Source organism: Podarcis vaucheri (assembly GCF_965113315.1).
Source record: "Podarcis vaucheri genome assembly, chromosome: 3".
NCBI lineage: Eukaryota > Metazoa > Chordata > Lepidosauria > Squamata > Lacertidae > Podarcis > Podarcis vaucheri.
In genome coordinates this window covers 89769628-89783335 of record NC_138761.1, presented here as the reverse complement: position 1 = coordinate 89783335, position 13708 = coordinate 89769628, and positions in this window count along the sequence as shown.

Sequence of the window (13708 nt, the reverse complement as noted above, 5' to 3'; positions counted from 1 at the left end):
TGCAATTAGGTGCAGGGTGAATAAGAAGGTCTCCGTCAAAGTTAAATCAAAATGTTTCTGTAGAGCATCAATTAAACATTTACGGGGGAGATATTCTTAGGAAAAATAATTAGGTGACATGGTCTAGCCAGTATTGTGCGGTCAGGAGGGAGGGATGCACTAGAAATTTGTCAGCTTTTCAGCTGATTGGGAATCCCTAAATTCACCTTGGCATTTTGTGTTCAGTAATAAGCCTATCTATGGCTAGCAGGTGTTATCCTTGTAGAACACCTTAATATAGCCATCCGTTATTTTCTTCACTGAATCCTTCAGTGGTGACATAAGGCTCTTCTCTCGCTTTCCCATTAATGATGTTAAGAACATAAGAAGAGTTCTGCTGGATCAGACCAAATGCCAACAAAGTCCATCTCTTTCTTCTCCCAGTGGCCAACAATATGCCTAGGGGAATCCCATAAGCAGAACTTGAGCACAGCAGCACTCTGTTGTTCATTAGAGGTGGACATTCATCACTGGAGAGCATTCTTTGTTCCAAATAAATAAAGGGTTGCAGTTAATGGTTCCAAAAAGGGAAAGGCCACTAGCGCAACAAAGCTGCCACATACCCCTCCCTACTGTACCCCTTGATGCTCCACATAGCCTCTCAGAAAAGGTTTGTGGGGAGGAATCTAAGAAACTGGTAGAGGCACTATGCTCACATCATTGTTGAGAGACTCGCTGGGTGGGGCAGAGCCATAATATTAGTATTTGGGGAGGTGTGTCTCTACTGCTTACCATAGGAGTAGAGTCAGATAGTAGGGAGACCAGTGTGGTGTGGGTTTCAGAAAGTATTCTATCCTGGGCATCTGACAGTATTTTAGCATAGGGTGCCTTAATACCTTAAATTTTAAACAATGGGTATTTCAAGCAAAAACAAAACAGCAGCAGTTTATGAGCAGCAGGAAACACCATGTGGAATTGGACTGCCTCTGAGACTTATGCATGCATCATCAAAACATAACAGTCTCACAAAGGAAAAGGAAAACAGAGGCACATGGCAGAAGAAACAAAATTGCTGGAACACCCAAGAGTTTATCAGCTGTATTTTCAGCTAAATGCTTGTTGCTCTGTTGCCAAGCGATGGTGTCTTCTGGTAATTTGTTAGTTGCAAGGAAAATCACTGGCTGTTTGTGCATTCCTCTGGCTTCCCCACCCGACCCCCACATACACATAACTATACTCACATACACACACATTTTTGCAATTGGCCTTTGTTTGTTCTCTTCTTTTCGTTACCGTGGTGTAGGCACAGGGTTTTGCCCTGTGCAGACATTGTGTGCATAAGAGGCTTAACATACAAGGACCTGCCATTTACAGACCAACCCTTCATGAATGTCTGAAATAATTAAAAAAATTAAATCACCAAGCTAGTTGAAATTAATTCCCTAATGCATGAACAAATAATTCAATGTGTGTTTGCATGTGGCCTAAATAGAGATGCCTGCAGAATTTGACCTTTGTGAATTCTGATGCAAACCAAGCTGATCTACTCCTCCTGGAGTAATATGTGGACTGGAACATAGTTACCCTTCGGATTTCACACTTTTCCAAAAGTTGCATTGCAGTTCAAATGAATTCCTTGAAATGTGTTTTGAAATACAGTGGTACCTTGGGTTACATACGCTTCAGGTTACATACGCTTCAGGCTACAGACTCCGCTAACCCAGAAATATTACCTCAGGTTAAGAACTTTGCTTCAGGATAAGAACAGAAATCGTGCTCCAGCAGCACGGCGGCAGCCGGAGGCCCCATTAGCTAAAGTGGTGCTTCAGGTTAAGAACAGTTTCAGGTTAAGAACCGACCTCCAGAACGAATTAAGTACTTAACCTGAGGTACCACTGTACTTATTTTGATATAAAATACATTTAGAAATTAATATTTTGTGTGAAAATAAATTCAAAATAGTATTTTGTAAAAAATAAAAATAAAACAGATTAACATGGAAATCAGAGATAATGAATGAACAAATGTGAAATATAATGTAGCAGAAATAAACTGATGAGTGCATCCCTAGTCTTAAACCTTTCTCTATTGCTTTATGTACTCTGCTGAAAAATAAAGGTTACATTATGTGGACAAGGAATCCAAATTCTGCACAGGCAAGCTGCATTATTTGAATTATAAATTGTGAAGCAAGTTAGAATAACCTGGTTTATATTGAACCATTTATTCTGGTTTTGCTTGCATAGAGGGGTATATGGAACTAGGGCTGACACTAACATCCGACTCCGAGCTACTGGAAGTGCTAATCAGTCACATCTCTAGCTTCTGAGATGTCAGAAGGCATTTGGTAGAAATACATTTAAAGGTTCTAGAAGCCTGGTTTCTAAAGAAAAGAAAAGGAATCTGAGATTCTCAGGAAGCAAAATTACGTTCTCATTCTGTGCTGATGAAGTCTTCATAGTGAAAGCTCGCCTAGATACCTTATTTCTTGCATAAATATACTATTTAGAATCACACTTCAGTACAGAACTTTAATTATCCTTTCATTCCTGAGTTCTAACGCTCCAACAGAATGTCAATAATTCACACTTAATAACTGGGAAATCTATAATAGTTAGCATAGCTGTTCAGTTAATAAGCAAACAAATCAGGGATAAGCAATCAAGGGAATTGTGTTGCAGAATGCAGTTTACTAATTTATTTGACAAACTTAATTTCGCTTTAGGTATTTATTATAATAGATCACAGCACACTTCTTAATGTGTGATCATGTACTTTCTTTGTGCGTGTAAAAGCTTATTATTGATAGCAGATCCCTTTCTAGACTGATGCCTTTGTACTCTTGATCGGTATGGTTTGCCCTGCCATTTGAGCAAAGATCAAAGTTCAATATCTAGTTCATTCCAATGGCTTGTGAACTATCCTGAGAGGCCAAAAGATCTTATGATGCTGGCTGTCTCAGTAGAGATCTGATGTGGGCACAGTGGACTTTGTCTTTCAGAGTGGTTAAACTGTCATCAACTAGATATTAGCAAATAAATACAATTATTACAAATGAACAACAATTCTTTCAATAGTTATTCTTTATAACAAAATAAAACATAGCTAGGGACAGGCAAAGTTGTCAGTTTTGGTTTCACTCAGCTTCTCATTTTTCCATTAGTAAGTTCCTTACATTTATATATCAGCATTTTTTAAAAAAATAAAATAAAATAATTGACAGAATTTTAGTGTTAATATTTCCTCTTTTTTGCATGCATACATATTTTTGCAAAGCAATTTCCCTAGTATAATGATTTTGTCAAAGTTATTTTCACTAATATTTGCACTTCATGCAAACCTTACTATGGTAATCAAAGAAGTGTGTGTGTGTCTGTGTGCGTGTGTTTGTAGGATGGCTTCTGTATTTCACTTTTGTGCATTATTTTGGAAAGTGAAAATTAGGTAAAGGTAAATGGACCCCTGATCATTAGGTCCAGTCGTGACCGACTCTGGGGTTGCAGCGCTCATCTCGTTTTATTGGCCAAGGGAGCCGATGTACAGCTTCCGGGTCATGTGGCCAGCATGACTAAGTCGCTTCTGGCAAACCAGAGCAGTGCACGGAAATGCCGTTTACTTTCCTGTCGAAGCGATACCTATTTATCTACTTGCACTTTGACGTGCTTTCGAACTGCTAGGTTGGCAGGAGTAGGGACCGAGCAATGGGAGCTCACCCTGTCGTGGGGATTCGAACTGCCGACCTTCTGATCGGCAAGTCCTAGGCTCTGTGGTTGAACCCACAGCACCACCTGCATCCCAAAAATTTGGTAGATACACCTTTAAATGAAAACTGAATCTAATTTCTCCCCAGGTAAGTGCTTTCAGCCCTAGAACTTTTTACTGCTTAGAGAAGTGGGATGAACTTAAGCACATTATAGGACAGGTCAGAATGGATTGCTTTTTGAGAGTATATCCCAGTTGAGTTACAATTTACAATATTCTCAGAGTGAAGAACTGACTGACTTTCTTTGCTAAGCATTTCTCTCTTTTAAAAAATCTGGAAATGGTGTTAGATAGCAAATAGGTACTTGCTGGCAATTTGTGGGCTAAATTGGTCTGATTGCCTTCACTTCTAACTGCTTGCCTTTTGCCCTTTTTTTCTTCTAGTGTTGTGATGGAGACAGAGCATTAAAAGAACAAAGGAGTACTTAAAAGCTTACACTAAAATGCAGTATTCAGAGAAAGGTTATCATCAGGCTGAGTGTGGAATTGTCTCTCTTAATGCCTCTTTCTTCTTGAACCTCTACTGCACATAGAAAAGTTGGGAATGAAGAAAGATCTTCTTCACTCTACATTTTTAGGTGCAGTGACCTAATTTGCACCTCTTGGGCTAATATACAGATCAGAACATAATTATCCTTTGTATTCAGGACTTATTTGAATTTTGTGATATAATTATGGACTCAAAAAGGTACCAAAATGTGTTTTTAAAAAAGGATTTCATATTTCAGAAAAAAATAGTTTGGAAATATGCACAATGAGATAAAATTTGTAATTAAATACATAATTTGTGATCAAAGCTATATTATATATATACATGTTTGTGCCTACATATAAACATAGATAACATAAAAATGGGACAGAAAGAATTTATGAATGAACACAAGCAAAAATGTCTAAAATAAATACAGTGTTTCCTGTATTGTACAGGAATTTGTACTGTACAAAGTGTCTTTCTTCTTCTTATCTGGCTATCACTCGTAGCCAGGTAAGATTGTCTTCCATAAACACAGTTTTAACAATGAGCCCGTAAGTGACTGTGGAGGCCAATTCTCGATCCACACTTCCTTCCACAGTGGGGACATTGGTTTCCAGCTGGGAGTTGATCACATTGCAGATTTGCCAAGCATGCCTTCCTCTTAGCACGTTTCTCCCTTTTGTCCTGAGTTCAAGTGTCCTCAAAGCCCATGACACCTTTGGTAAAGGCTGTTCTCCAATTGGAGCAGTCGTAGGCAAGTGTTTCCCAATTGTTGGTGTTTATACTACATTGTTTAAAATTTGTGTTGAAACAGTCTTTCAACCTCTTTTGTTGACCACCAGCATTACGCTTTCCATTTTTAAGTTTGGAATAGAGTAGTTACAATTTGAGTGTGTAAATCCATGCAGAGTATGGGGAAGTCCTGCCGTGGAGAGCTATTTTTTTTGCCAAGCACATATAGTTGAGTTCCCTTAAGCTACAAGTATGTATAATGCTACTCCATTGAATTTTGCCTTGCCAAATAACCACCCAAATCCTCCCATCTCTGAATGAGTCTGCAGATTGGAGGAGATGTCACCCCTGCACTGCTATAGCTTATCAATTATCACACCAATATGCTGATGACACCCAACTCTATCTGTTGATGGATGGCCATCCTGACTCGGCCCCGAACACACTGACCAGATGCTTGGAAGCTGTGGCTCGATGGTTTCATGGGAGCCGATTGAAGCTAAATCCTTCGAAAACAGAGGTCCTATGGCTGGGTCGGGATGACATGGGGATGAAGGACCAACTCCCTTCTCTTGCGGGGGCCCAATTAGTGCCATTACCTTCCGTTAAGAGTTTGGGTGTAATCCTTGACGCCTCCCTTTCCATGGAGGCGCAAGTTACAGCAACAGCCAAGGCGACATTTTTCCACCTTTGCTGCATTGGTCCCTTACCTTTCCTGCCCCGACCTGGCCACAGTGATCCATGCGACGGTCATCTCCAGGCTTGACTACTGTAATTCGCTTTGCGCGGGGCTGCCCTTGAAGCTGACCCAGAAACTCCAGAGGGTGCAGAATGCTGCAGCGAGGCTCCTCATGGGGGTCTCTGCCATGGGGGCATATTCACCCAGTGCTTTTCAAACTGCACTGGCTCCCGGTAGAGTACAGGGTCAGGTTTAAGGTGCTGCCTCGTACCTACGGGACTGCCTCTCCTGGTATGCCCCACGGAGAGCCGCAAGGACCATAAATAGCAACACCCTAGTGGTCCCGGGCCCTAAGGAAGTTAGACTGGCTTCAACCAGAGTCAGGGCCTTTTCAACTCTGGCTCCGGCCTGGTGGAACGCTCTGTCACAAGAGACCAGGGCCCTGCAGGATCTGATTTCTTTCCGCAGGGCCTGTAAGACAGAGTTGTTCCGCCTGGCCTTTGGCTTGGAGCCAATTTGATTCCCTCCCTCTCTTTCTTTTTTCCTTTCCTTCTCCTCCTGCGATAAGGCTACATTTTAATATTTTAATGTTTCAATATTTTAATGTTGTATTTTAATTTTGTTTTTAAGTTGTAATCATTCAACTTGTTTTTATTATTGCTTGTAAGCTGCTCTGAGCCCGGCCTTGGCTGGGGAGGGCAGGGTATAAATAAAAATTATTATTATTATTATTATTATTATTATTATTATTATTATCATCATCATCATCATTTTGTTTCTGCCTCACAACATGGTTAAAGATTGTGTGTGTGTTTTTCCAGGAAACAGAGCTTCATGAATAGCTTCATTATACTTGAGGAAAAACTATTTCCTATTGTACTGTTAATTTGACGGAAGTGTTTTTGTAGGTGAACAAATGATATTACACTGTAATCCTATCCATATCAACATAGATGAATTCATTTCATTGACAATGCTTTGGCTGAATAATGAAAAGCTGGATGAGATAGCCTGATGGTCAAGATGGAATACCTAAATTTTCTCCCAATTACAGTGCAGCTTATTTTGAAGATTTGCTTACTCCCAGGAAAGCAGAAATATGATTGCAGCATTAGAATCTTAATTTATAAAGATACAATCCAAAGAAAATCAAGTATTTTAAAATTCAGCAGGTATATGCTGAACAGCTGACTTTCCCATTAAAACTTCTGAACTCTGGCTGTATTATATTAGAAAGCACTATCTACAGAAATTTGTTTGCATAGAGAAATAGAGCAATACATCACTGTATCAGCAGCGTTTTCTATGTTTCCCACCTTAAAATGTAAAATTAAGGATGAATTCTAGCTCATAGGAATTGGCCAGAGCATCAAGTTAATTCAATTCCCGCCCCCCTCCTAGCAGTCCTCTCTGTCAATAGTACTGTTAAGCTTCTTCTTTTTTGAACTTCTTGAAGGAGGTTAAATCACAGTGTCATTAATATTTAAGGCACACTAAATGGAAAGAGATGCTTATAAAGTCCAGACATCTTTGTCACTGGTATAATGGTACAAGGAGACAATTTTCCTCATAAGAACAGGAAGATAGTTCTATCTGTTCCATGTTAGATCATTTATCTCTGTTACACTGATGAATTCATTTCATTGACAATGCTTTGGCTGAATAATGAAAAGCTGGATGAGATAGCCTGATGGTCAAGATGGAATACTTAAATTTTCTCTCAATTACAGTGCAGCTTATTTTGAAGATTTGCTGTTCATATGATCCATCACAGATTGGTTTTCTGTTGTAATTTGTATTTGCTGCATGGTTCCTCTGTCCCGGAAACCTTATTACCATAAATGGGCTTCACACATACTGTTATTCTGTTGTGTGATTGAGGATGCATTCACACAACAGGTTATTCCATTCCATGCATCCTGGCTGCCCAGGGACAGTGGCAGACCCACAAGAGGAAACAACCGGAATAGGGTAAGCAGCCATTATTACCCTCCCCAACAATAACTGCAACAATAATTAGTGGGGGGGTTTCCCAGGAATGGGAATGAAACAACCCACATTCGTACTTTGGGGTCTCTCTGTGTTTAATTTTAGTTTTTATTCAGTTATGTCATTTTCTTTTTTCCATTTTGTTTTTGTGTATTATTGATATCCTAAACTTCAATAGATCTAAAAGATCGTGATGGGATACAATGAACAGAGGCAGAAAGAGGGAGAGGTCTAGAGAAATGAAATCCTTGAAAAAGACTGGTAAGAGTCAAAATAGGAAGATTTATTCACAAGGAGTGTAGACTATAAAGAAAGCTCAATATGTTTTGATAAGAATCTTCCTTGGGGAAATAAATTCTTGTGCCTTTTCATTCAAGGAAAACAAAACTCTTTGAGATACTTTCAAGAGACTGTCTTCTAGAGAGAAAAGAAAATTCTTTAAACCAACAGCACATAGATCATAATCAACAATTTGCATACTAAGCAAAATGGGGGGGGGGAGAGGCCTTACAGGAAAAGTACCCAAACCTAATTGGATGAATAAAACCTTTTGCGTCCCAATCTTAAGCACATTTAGTTGAAAGAATGTCCCACTGAGTTCAAGGGAATTTATGTCCAAGTAAAATGATTAGGAGAGAGAGAGACGATATTAGAGAGGGGGGCAGAGTATATAATAAATGGCAAAAGGAATTTGATTACTGGGAGTTCTTTTTTTAAAAAAATAGTGTTATATAGTCTGTGATTAAATGTATTTTTTGATCTCTTTGAACTGAATCTGAGTACAATGATAATGACAAAGAAGCATGGGAATAAATCATCTAAGAAGCTCCTTTAAAAAAAAAAAATGTAATTCACAATATACTATCATTATATTGCTTGTAAGAGTTCTTGCTGTGCTAAGCCCATTCTTTCTGGCATAATGTTTGCTTTTGTTACCATTAAGGTGTTCATATGGAGAAAACCTCTGCTGGCTTTGCCTGATTCCTCTGATTCCAACTGCAAGTCAGTTGGCACTGGTCACCCTGAACTGTTTGCCTCCCTACAAAGCCCTGCTATGTAGCTAGGCTGGGTGTTCTGCAAAGCTTGGGCTCCTCTTCCCAATGACAAAACCTGAAGTCAATCCTATGCAGCTCAGCATCACTGGACAGTCTTGCCCTTTGCAGAGTGCTAGAGCCAGCCTCTGGGAGATGAAACTCAAGGAGGAAGGAGAAGGAAGGGTCAGAAATGGGTCTATTGCCAGAGACGGTCTTCTCTTGCATTGACAACCTTGACCAGGAGAGCATAAGAACCAAGAGCCAAAGGGTGACTGCTTCCTAACTCTCAATGCCCTGTCAACTACCTTTGAGCTGGAGAGTGGAGGCCCATCCTCTTCGGCTGCAAGAGGAACGGCAGGAAAAAGCAGTTGCAACTGAAGGAAAGCAGCTTCCCTGTTGCCACAGAATGAAGTGAAACTTACACTGGTCAGCCCAGGATTGAAGATGGACTTCTCTTTCCTTCCCTTGTTTTGGTTTCCCATTGTGACATCGACCTTTTCTACTATATCATTGGTCATTAGTGTTTAGGGTTCAAAAGCATCCAAGCAAATCTTGATGAGTACTGAAGGCTCCCTACTTCAGATGTTTGCCTTCCAAGTCCTTCCATCAAAGCAGATGAACAGAACTCTGAACTGAAAACAGCTCACTACTGACCATAGATCCCCACCCTATGATTGATGAATATATGCAGTACACAATTGTCACAGGGACAACGATAGACTTTGAAGTTATAACTTTGGTTATGTGAAAGTGCCTTTACTTGACCCTAGCTTAAGAATATGTGTGTGTGTGTGTGTGTGTGTGTGTGTAAGAAATACAAAGAATGAGCATAAAACACCCCAAGTGCATTGATTTCAATGGGGGCAGTGGTGCAGATGTAGCTTAAAGGTGCTTAACTTTGAATGGACTGTACCATGAATTGTTTGCTATCTCTAATGAATGGTTATTTATTTAATTCTTACTCATAGCCCAGCCCTAACCAAATGATCGCAGGTTGGGTTACAAAATAAAAAACAAATGCTGGTTTCCTTTAAATGATAAAATAAAGGCATGGAAGCCTGAAATGCACAAAACATTATTCATTATTGCTAATAAATATATCAACAAAATTTAAGGAGACTGAATGGCTATGGAAGCTATCGGATGAGTAGCAAGTTGTGTTACAAAACTAGGCATGCTGAGAAGATTGTGCTGACAATATGTGTCAAACAACTTTCAGTTGCATTTAAACTAAATAATGCCCTGTTCATACAAAATTGGGTATATTGTGTGCTATCAACTTGCTGTAGAATCCAGAGCAATGGTACGACATCAGTTTGGTTCAAACTGTCTGCATTTCTCTGTCTAGGTTGACTTAAGGAACAAAACTATCAACTTCCTGGCATCTTCTCAATAAGCATATTTTAAAATCATTTTATGATATGCCTCATCAAGCTGCTGCTTCATTTCTTAGAGCTGTGTTTGGATTTACTGCTGAATCCAATTACAGTGTATTATCATAAAAAGCATCAAAGTGAAAATTATTGATGGTGCTTGTTTAGTGAGCGTGCAACTGTTAATCCTAAATATAAATATTTTAATGGCACGATTTCTCACCACTACAGATGAGGAAAGAGACATAAAGCTTGTAACGTGGCATGAAAGACCACATAATTCCAGATAAACCTTGTTCTCAGGAAAAGTACAGTGCTTTCAGTGACATATGAGTGAATTATAAATTTGCACATTTACCGTCTATGGTTACCCTCGAACTTGAGAACAGAGAAAAAGCAAAGTGCAGCTATTAGAGCTGAAAGATCTGAATTAATTTCCTCTGCAAGAAATAAAAATAAAAAATCAGCATCTGAGGAAATCATTAGTTGTATTTGCAACACACTCTTCAACCGTAACGTTCACTGTGAGGTATGCAACATTTCATCAAACACTGTTCATTAGAATACAGTGGTACCCTGGTTTATGAACTTAATCTGTTCCAGAAGTCTGTTTTTAAACCAAAGCATTCTTAAACCAAGACGGGCTTTCCCATAGAAAGTAATGCAAAATGGATTAATCCATTCCAGACTTTTAGAAACAACCCCTAAAACAGCAATTTAACAAGAATTTTACTATCTAACAAGACCGTTGATCCATAAAATGAAAGCAATAATCAATGTTCTGTACTATAAAATCAATAAAACATTATTGTAGATGATAAAAATTAAAAATACTTTTTTTTCTTACCTGTACTGATGATAGTCATTGTTTGGATGGGGGACTTTTACCCATTTCTGCAGTCGCACAATCAATCAACCAATCAGTAGCTGAACTGGAATCCACACAGATCCCCCCTCCACACTGCTGTGGGAAATGCTCCCTAGAGCGCGCGCCTCCCACAGCGGCATGGAGTTACATGCCTGCCAACCAGCTGGCTGGTGGGCACGCAGCTTCCCTCCCTTGCTGCTGCGGGAAATGCCATGATGACCCCCTTTTCCGCTGTTGGACAAGGGAAGTGTGGCACTCAAAATGGAAGTGCACCCCTGTGTTCAGATTCCAAAAAAAGTTCATTAACCGGAATACCTTCTTCTGGTTTTGAAGTGTCAGTGTCCAAATAGTTCATGAACTAGGTTGTTGGTAGACTGAGTTACCACTGTACAGAAGTTGAAATAAAAATCATGAAACCAGTAAACATGATTAGAATCCTTTTTTAAAAAAATAATAATAATACAGCAGAATTGAACTAGTCCTTAGACCAACCCTTTCCATAGGACTGAACAGTAGGCATGTAAAAGCTGTTAATAAAACTTGTATCCAGTGTGAGAGAGTTCCCCATCCAGAGTGCTATCTCAGAGAAAGATATAGTCATTGATAGAACCAGAAGCAGGGTTTCCCCAGATGATCTTAAAAGCTCAGTTCAGCAGGTAACAGGTGCTCCTTGAAATAGTTGGGTCCCAGGCCGTTTGTATACCAGTGATGTCAGCACCTTAAATAGCACCAGATTATCAACAGATAAAACGAATATCACTCACATGTTGCTTCCGCCACATCTTTCATTTTCACATAATGCCTCTCATCAACATACTGTGATTTAGCTGGATGTGCTTACAGTATTTGATGAATTCTCCTTCCTTTCCTTTCCTTCTCATTTTGCATACAGCATTCTTGCTGTATAAAATGTGTGCTGCTCTGCATAACAAGGATTCCTAAACTAAGCACCCTGGAATTCTTTCTGATGACAAAGGCACACCAGTCTATAAGGCAGTGCTTTTTTCCCTGGGGGCACCCAGGAGTACGCATACCCTTAAACATTTTGTGCATCTAAGTTTGGCCTCATTGAGGGGCAGTACTGGTATTTCAATATGAGTAGGAAAATGAGAGTACCCCTAAACATTTTTTTAAGGAAAAAAAGCACTGCTATAAGGTATAGACTGGTAGAAATAAACTCAGGTTCCCCAAACCAATTGAGTAGCATAGCTCATAATGACCTTGAAACAGGACTCAAGTGTCATGGCTAAGCCCAGTTAAATGAAGGCAATTGATAAGGAAATCTATAGGATTTGGCTGCATGTTCTACAGTATATTCAGCAGGATCAAGGAGCAATTACTATTTTTTAACAATTTCAAGCTTCGGCTAGTGAAATTACATTACTAAATTGCCTCCCTCACGTTAGGGAAAAAAAAAACCCTTCCCTGCCAGTTGAAAGCACAAGGTCAGGAAGATGGGCACTCTAGCCTCCCCCACCAATCTTCAATGTGCAAGAGTATTTTTCATGGGAAACATTCGAAGACAAACTCCCTGCACTGGTATAAACCAAGAAGAGCATTGCCCCTTGATTCTGCTAAATAACTCTGCAGCGGTCCTTACTTCTAAATAAACCTAGTAGTGCCTACAGTAAGGGATGAAATAGGGTGGGGACCAGAAGGGCAAGAGCTAATATGAAACTGGATTAAAACAGGCCACATCTCTTACTGTAATTTCCATAGCAGAATTTGCTGTGCTGTGAATCATAGAATTGTAGAGTTGGAAGAGACCCTGAGGGTCATCTAGCCCAACTCCCTACAATGATTTCCCCCCCTTTTCTTTTCTTTTCTGATTATTATTCATTTGACAGGTCAGTGACAGCCTGTATGTTGCCTCCTTCCTCTTTTGTGAAATTTCCTCACAGTTTCTTACGCAGAAAGAAGAAAGAGGATGGTTTATAAATGACATTTTCAAAGTAAACAATAAATGACTTTCTAACAAACGTAGTTGGTCTCTAAGGTGCTACTGGAAGGAATTATTTTATTTTATTTTATCCTGGACACTCGTGAACATAAAGGTCAATCTCTCCATCACAACCAGCACCCACCAACCCACATCATGAACTCATTATAGGGACAAATGGTCAAGTTCTTACTAAGGGGGGTGGGGGGTGGAATTAGACATGCACTTGATCCATAATAGGCAATTACACATCTTGTTTTTCCTAAGCTAATCACAGGCACAGAACATCCCAATTCTTAATAGGCAGGCAGCACATGCAAAGGTTTCTTCACAAGCTGGGAGCCTTAGAAAACTATTCCCATTTGCATTTTCAGATGGGTGAAGGATATGCCTACATTTCAGTGAAGACAAACAAGGGTTTCTCTATCTTTCTCTTTTTAAGCTAGCCACCATTCCACAGGCACATGAGAACATAGGAAGCTGCCCTATACTGAATCCAGCTGTTTTTGAACTACAGTTCCCATCATCCCTGACCACTGGGTCCTGCTAGCCAGGGATAATGGGAGTTGTGGTCCAAAAACAGCCGGAGACCCAAGTTTAGGAAACCCTGATCTACCTCAAATGGCTCCACAGTCAAGGAGTTTTCCCCAGCCCTAACCAGAAATGCTGGGGACTGAACTTAAGACCTTATGTATGCAAATCTATGTCTGAGTCATGGTCCCTCCAAGTGATGATTTGACTGTGTTCAGCAGTCTACTTCCATTCTAATGGAAAGTGTGGGTCTCTAGTCCTTGGGAACACCACAATCTAAGTGTTGTTCTAAAATACATTGTTGGGTAATTGAAAAATGTCAGCCTCTATTGTGGTTGGTTGGGCAT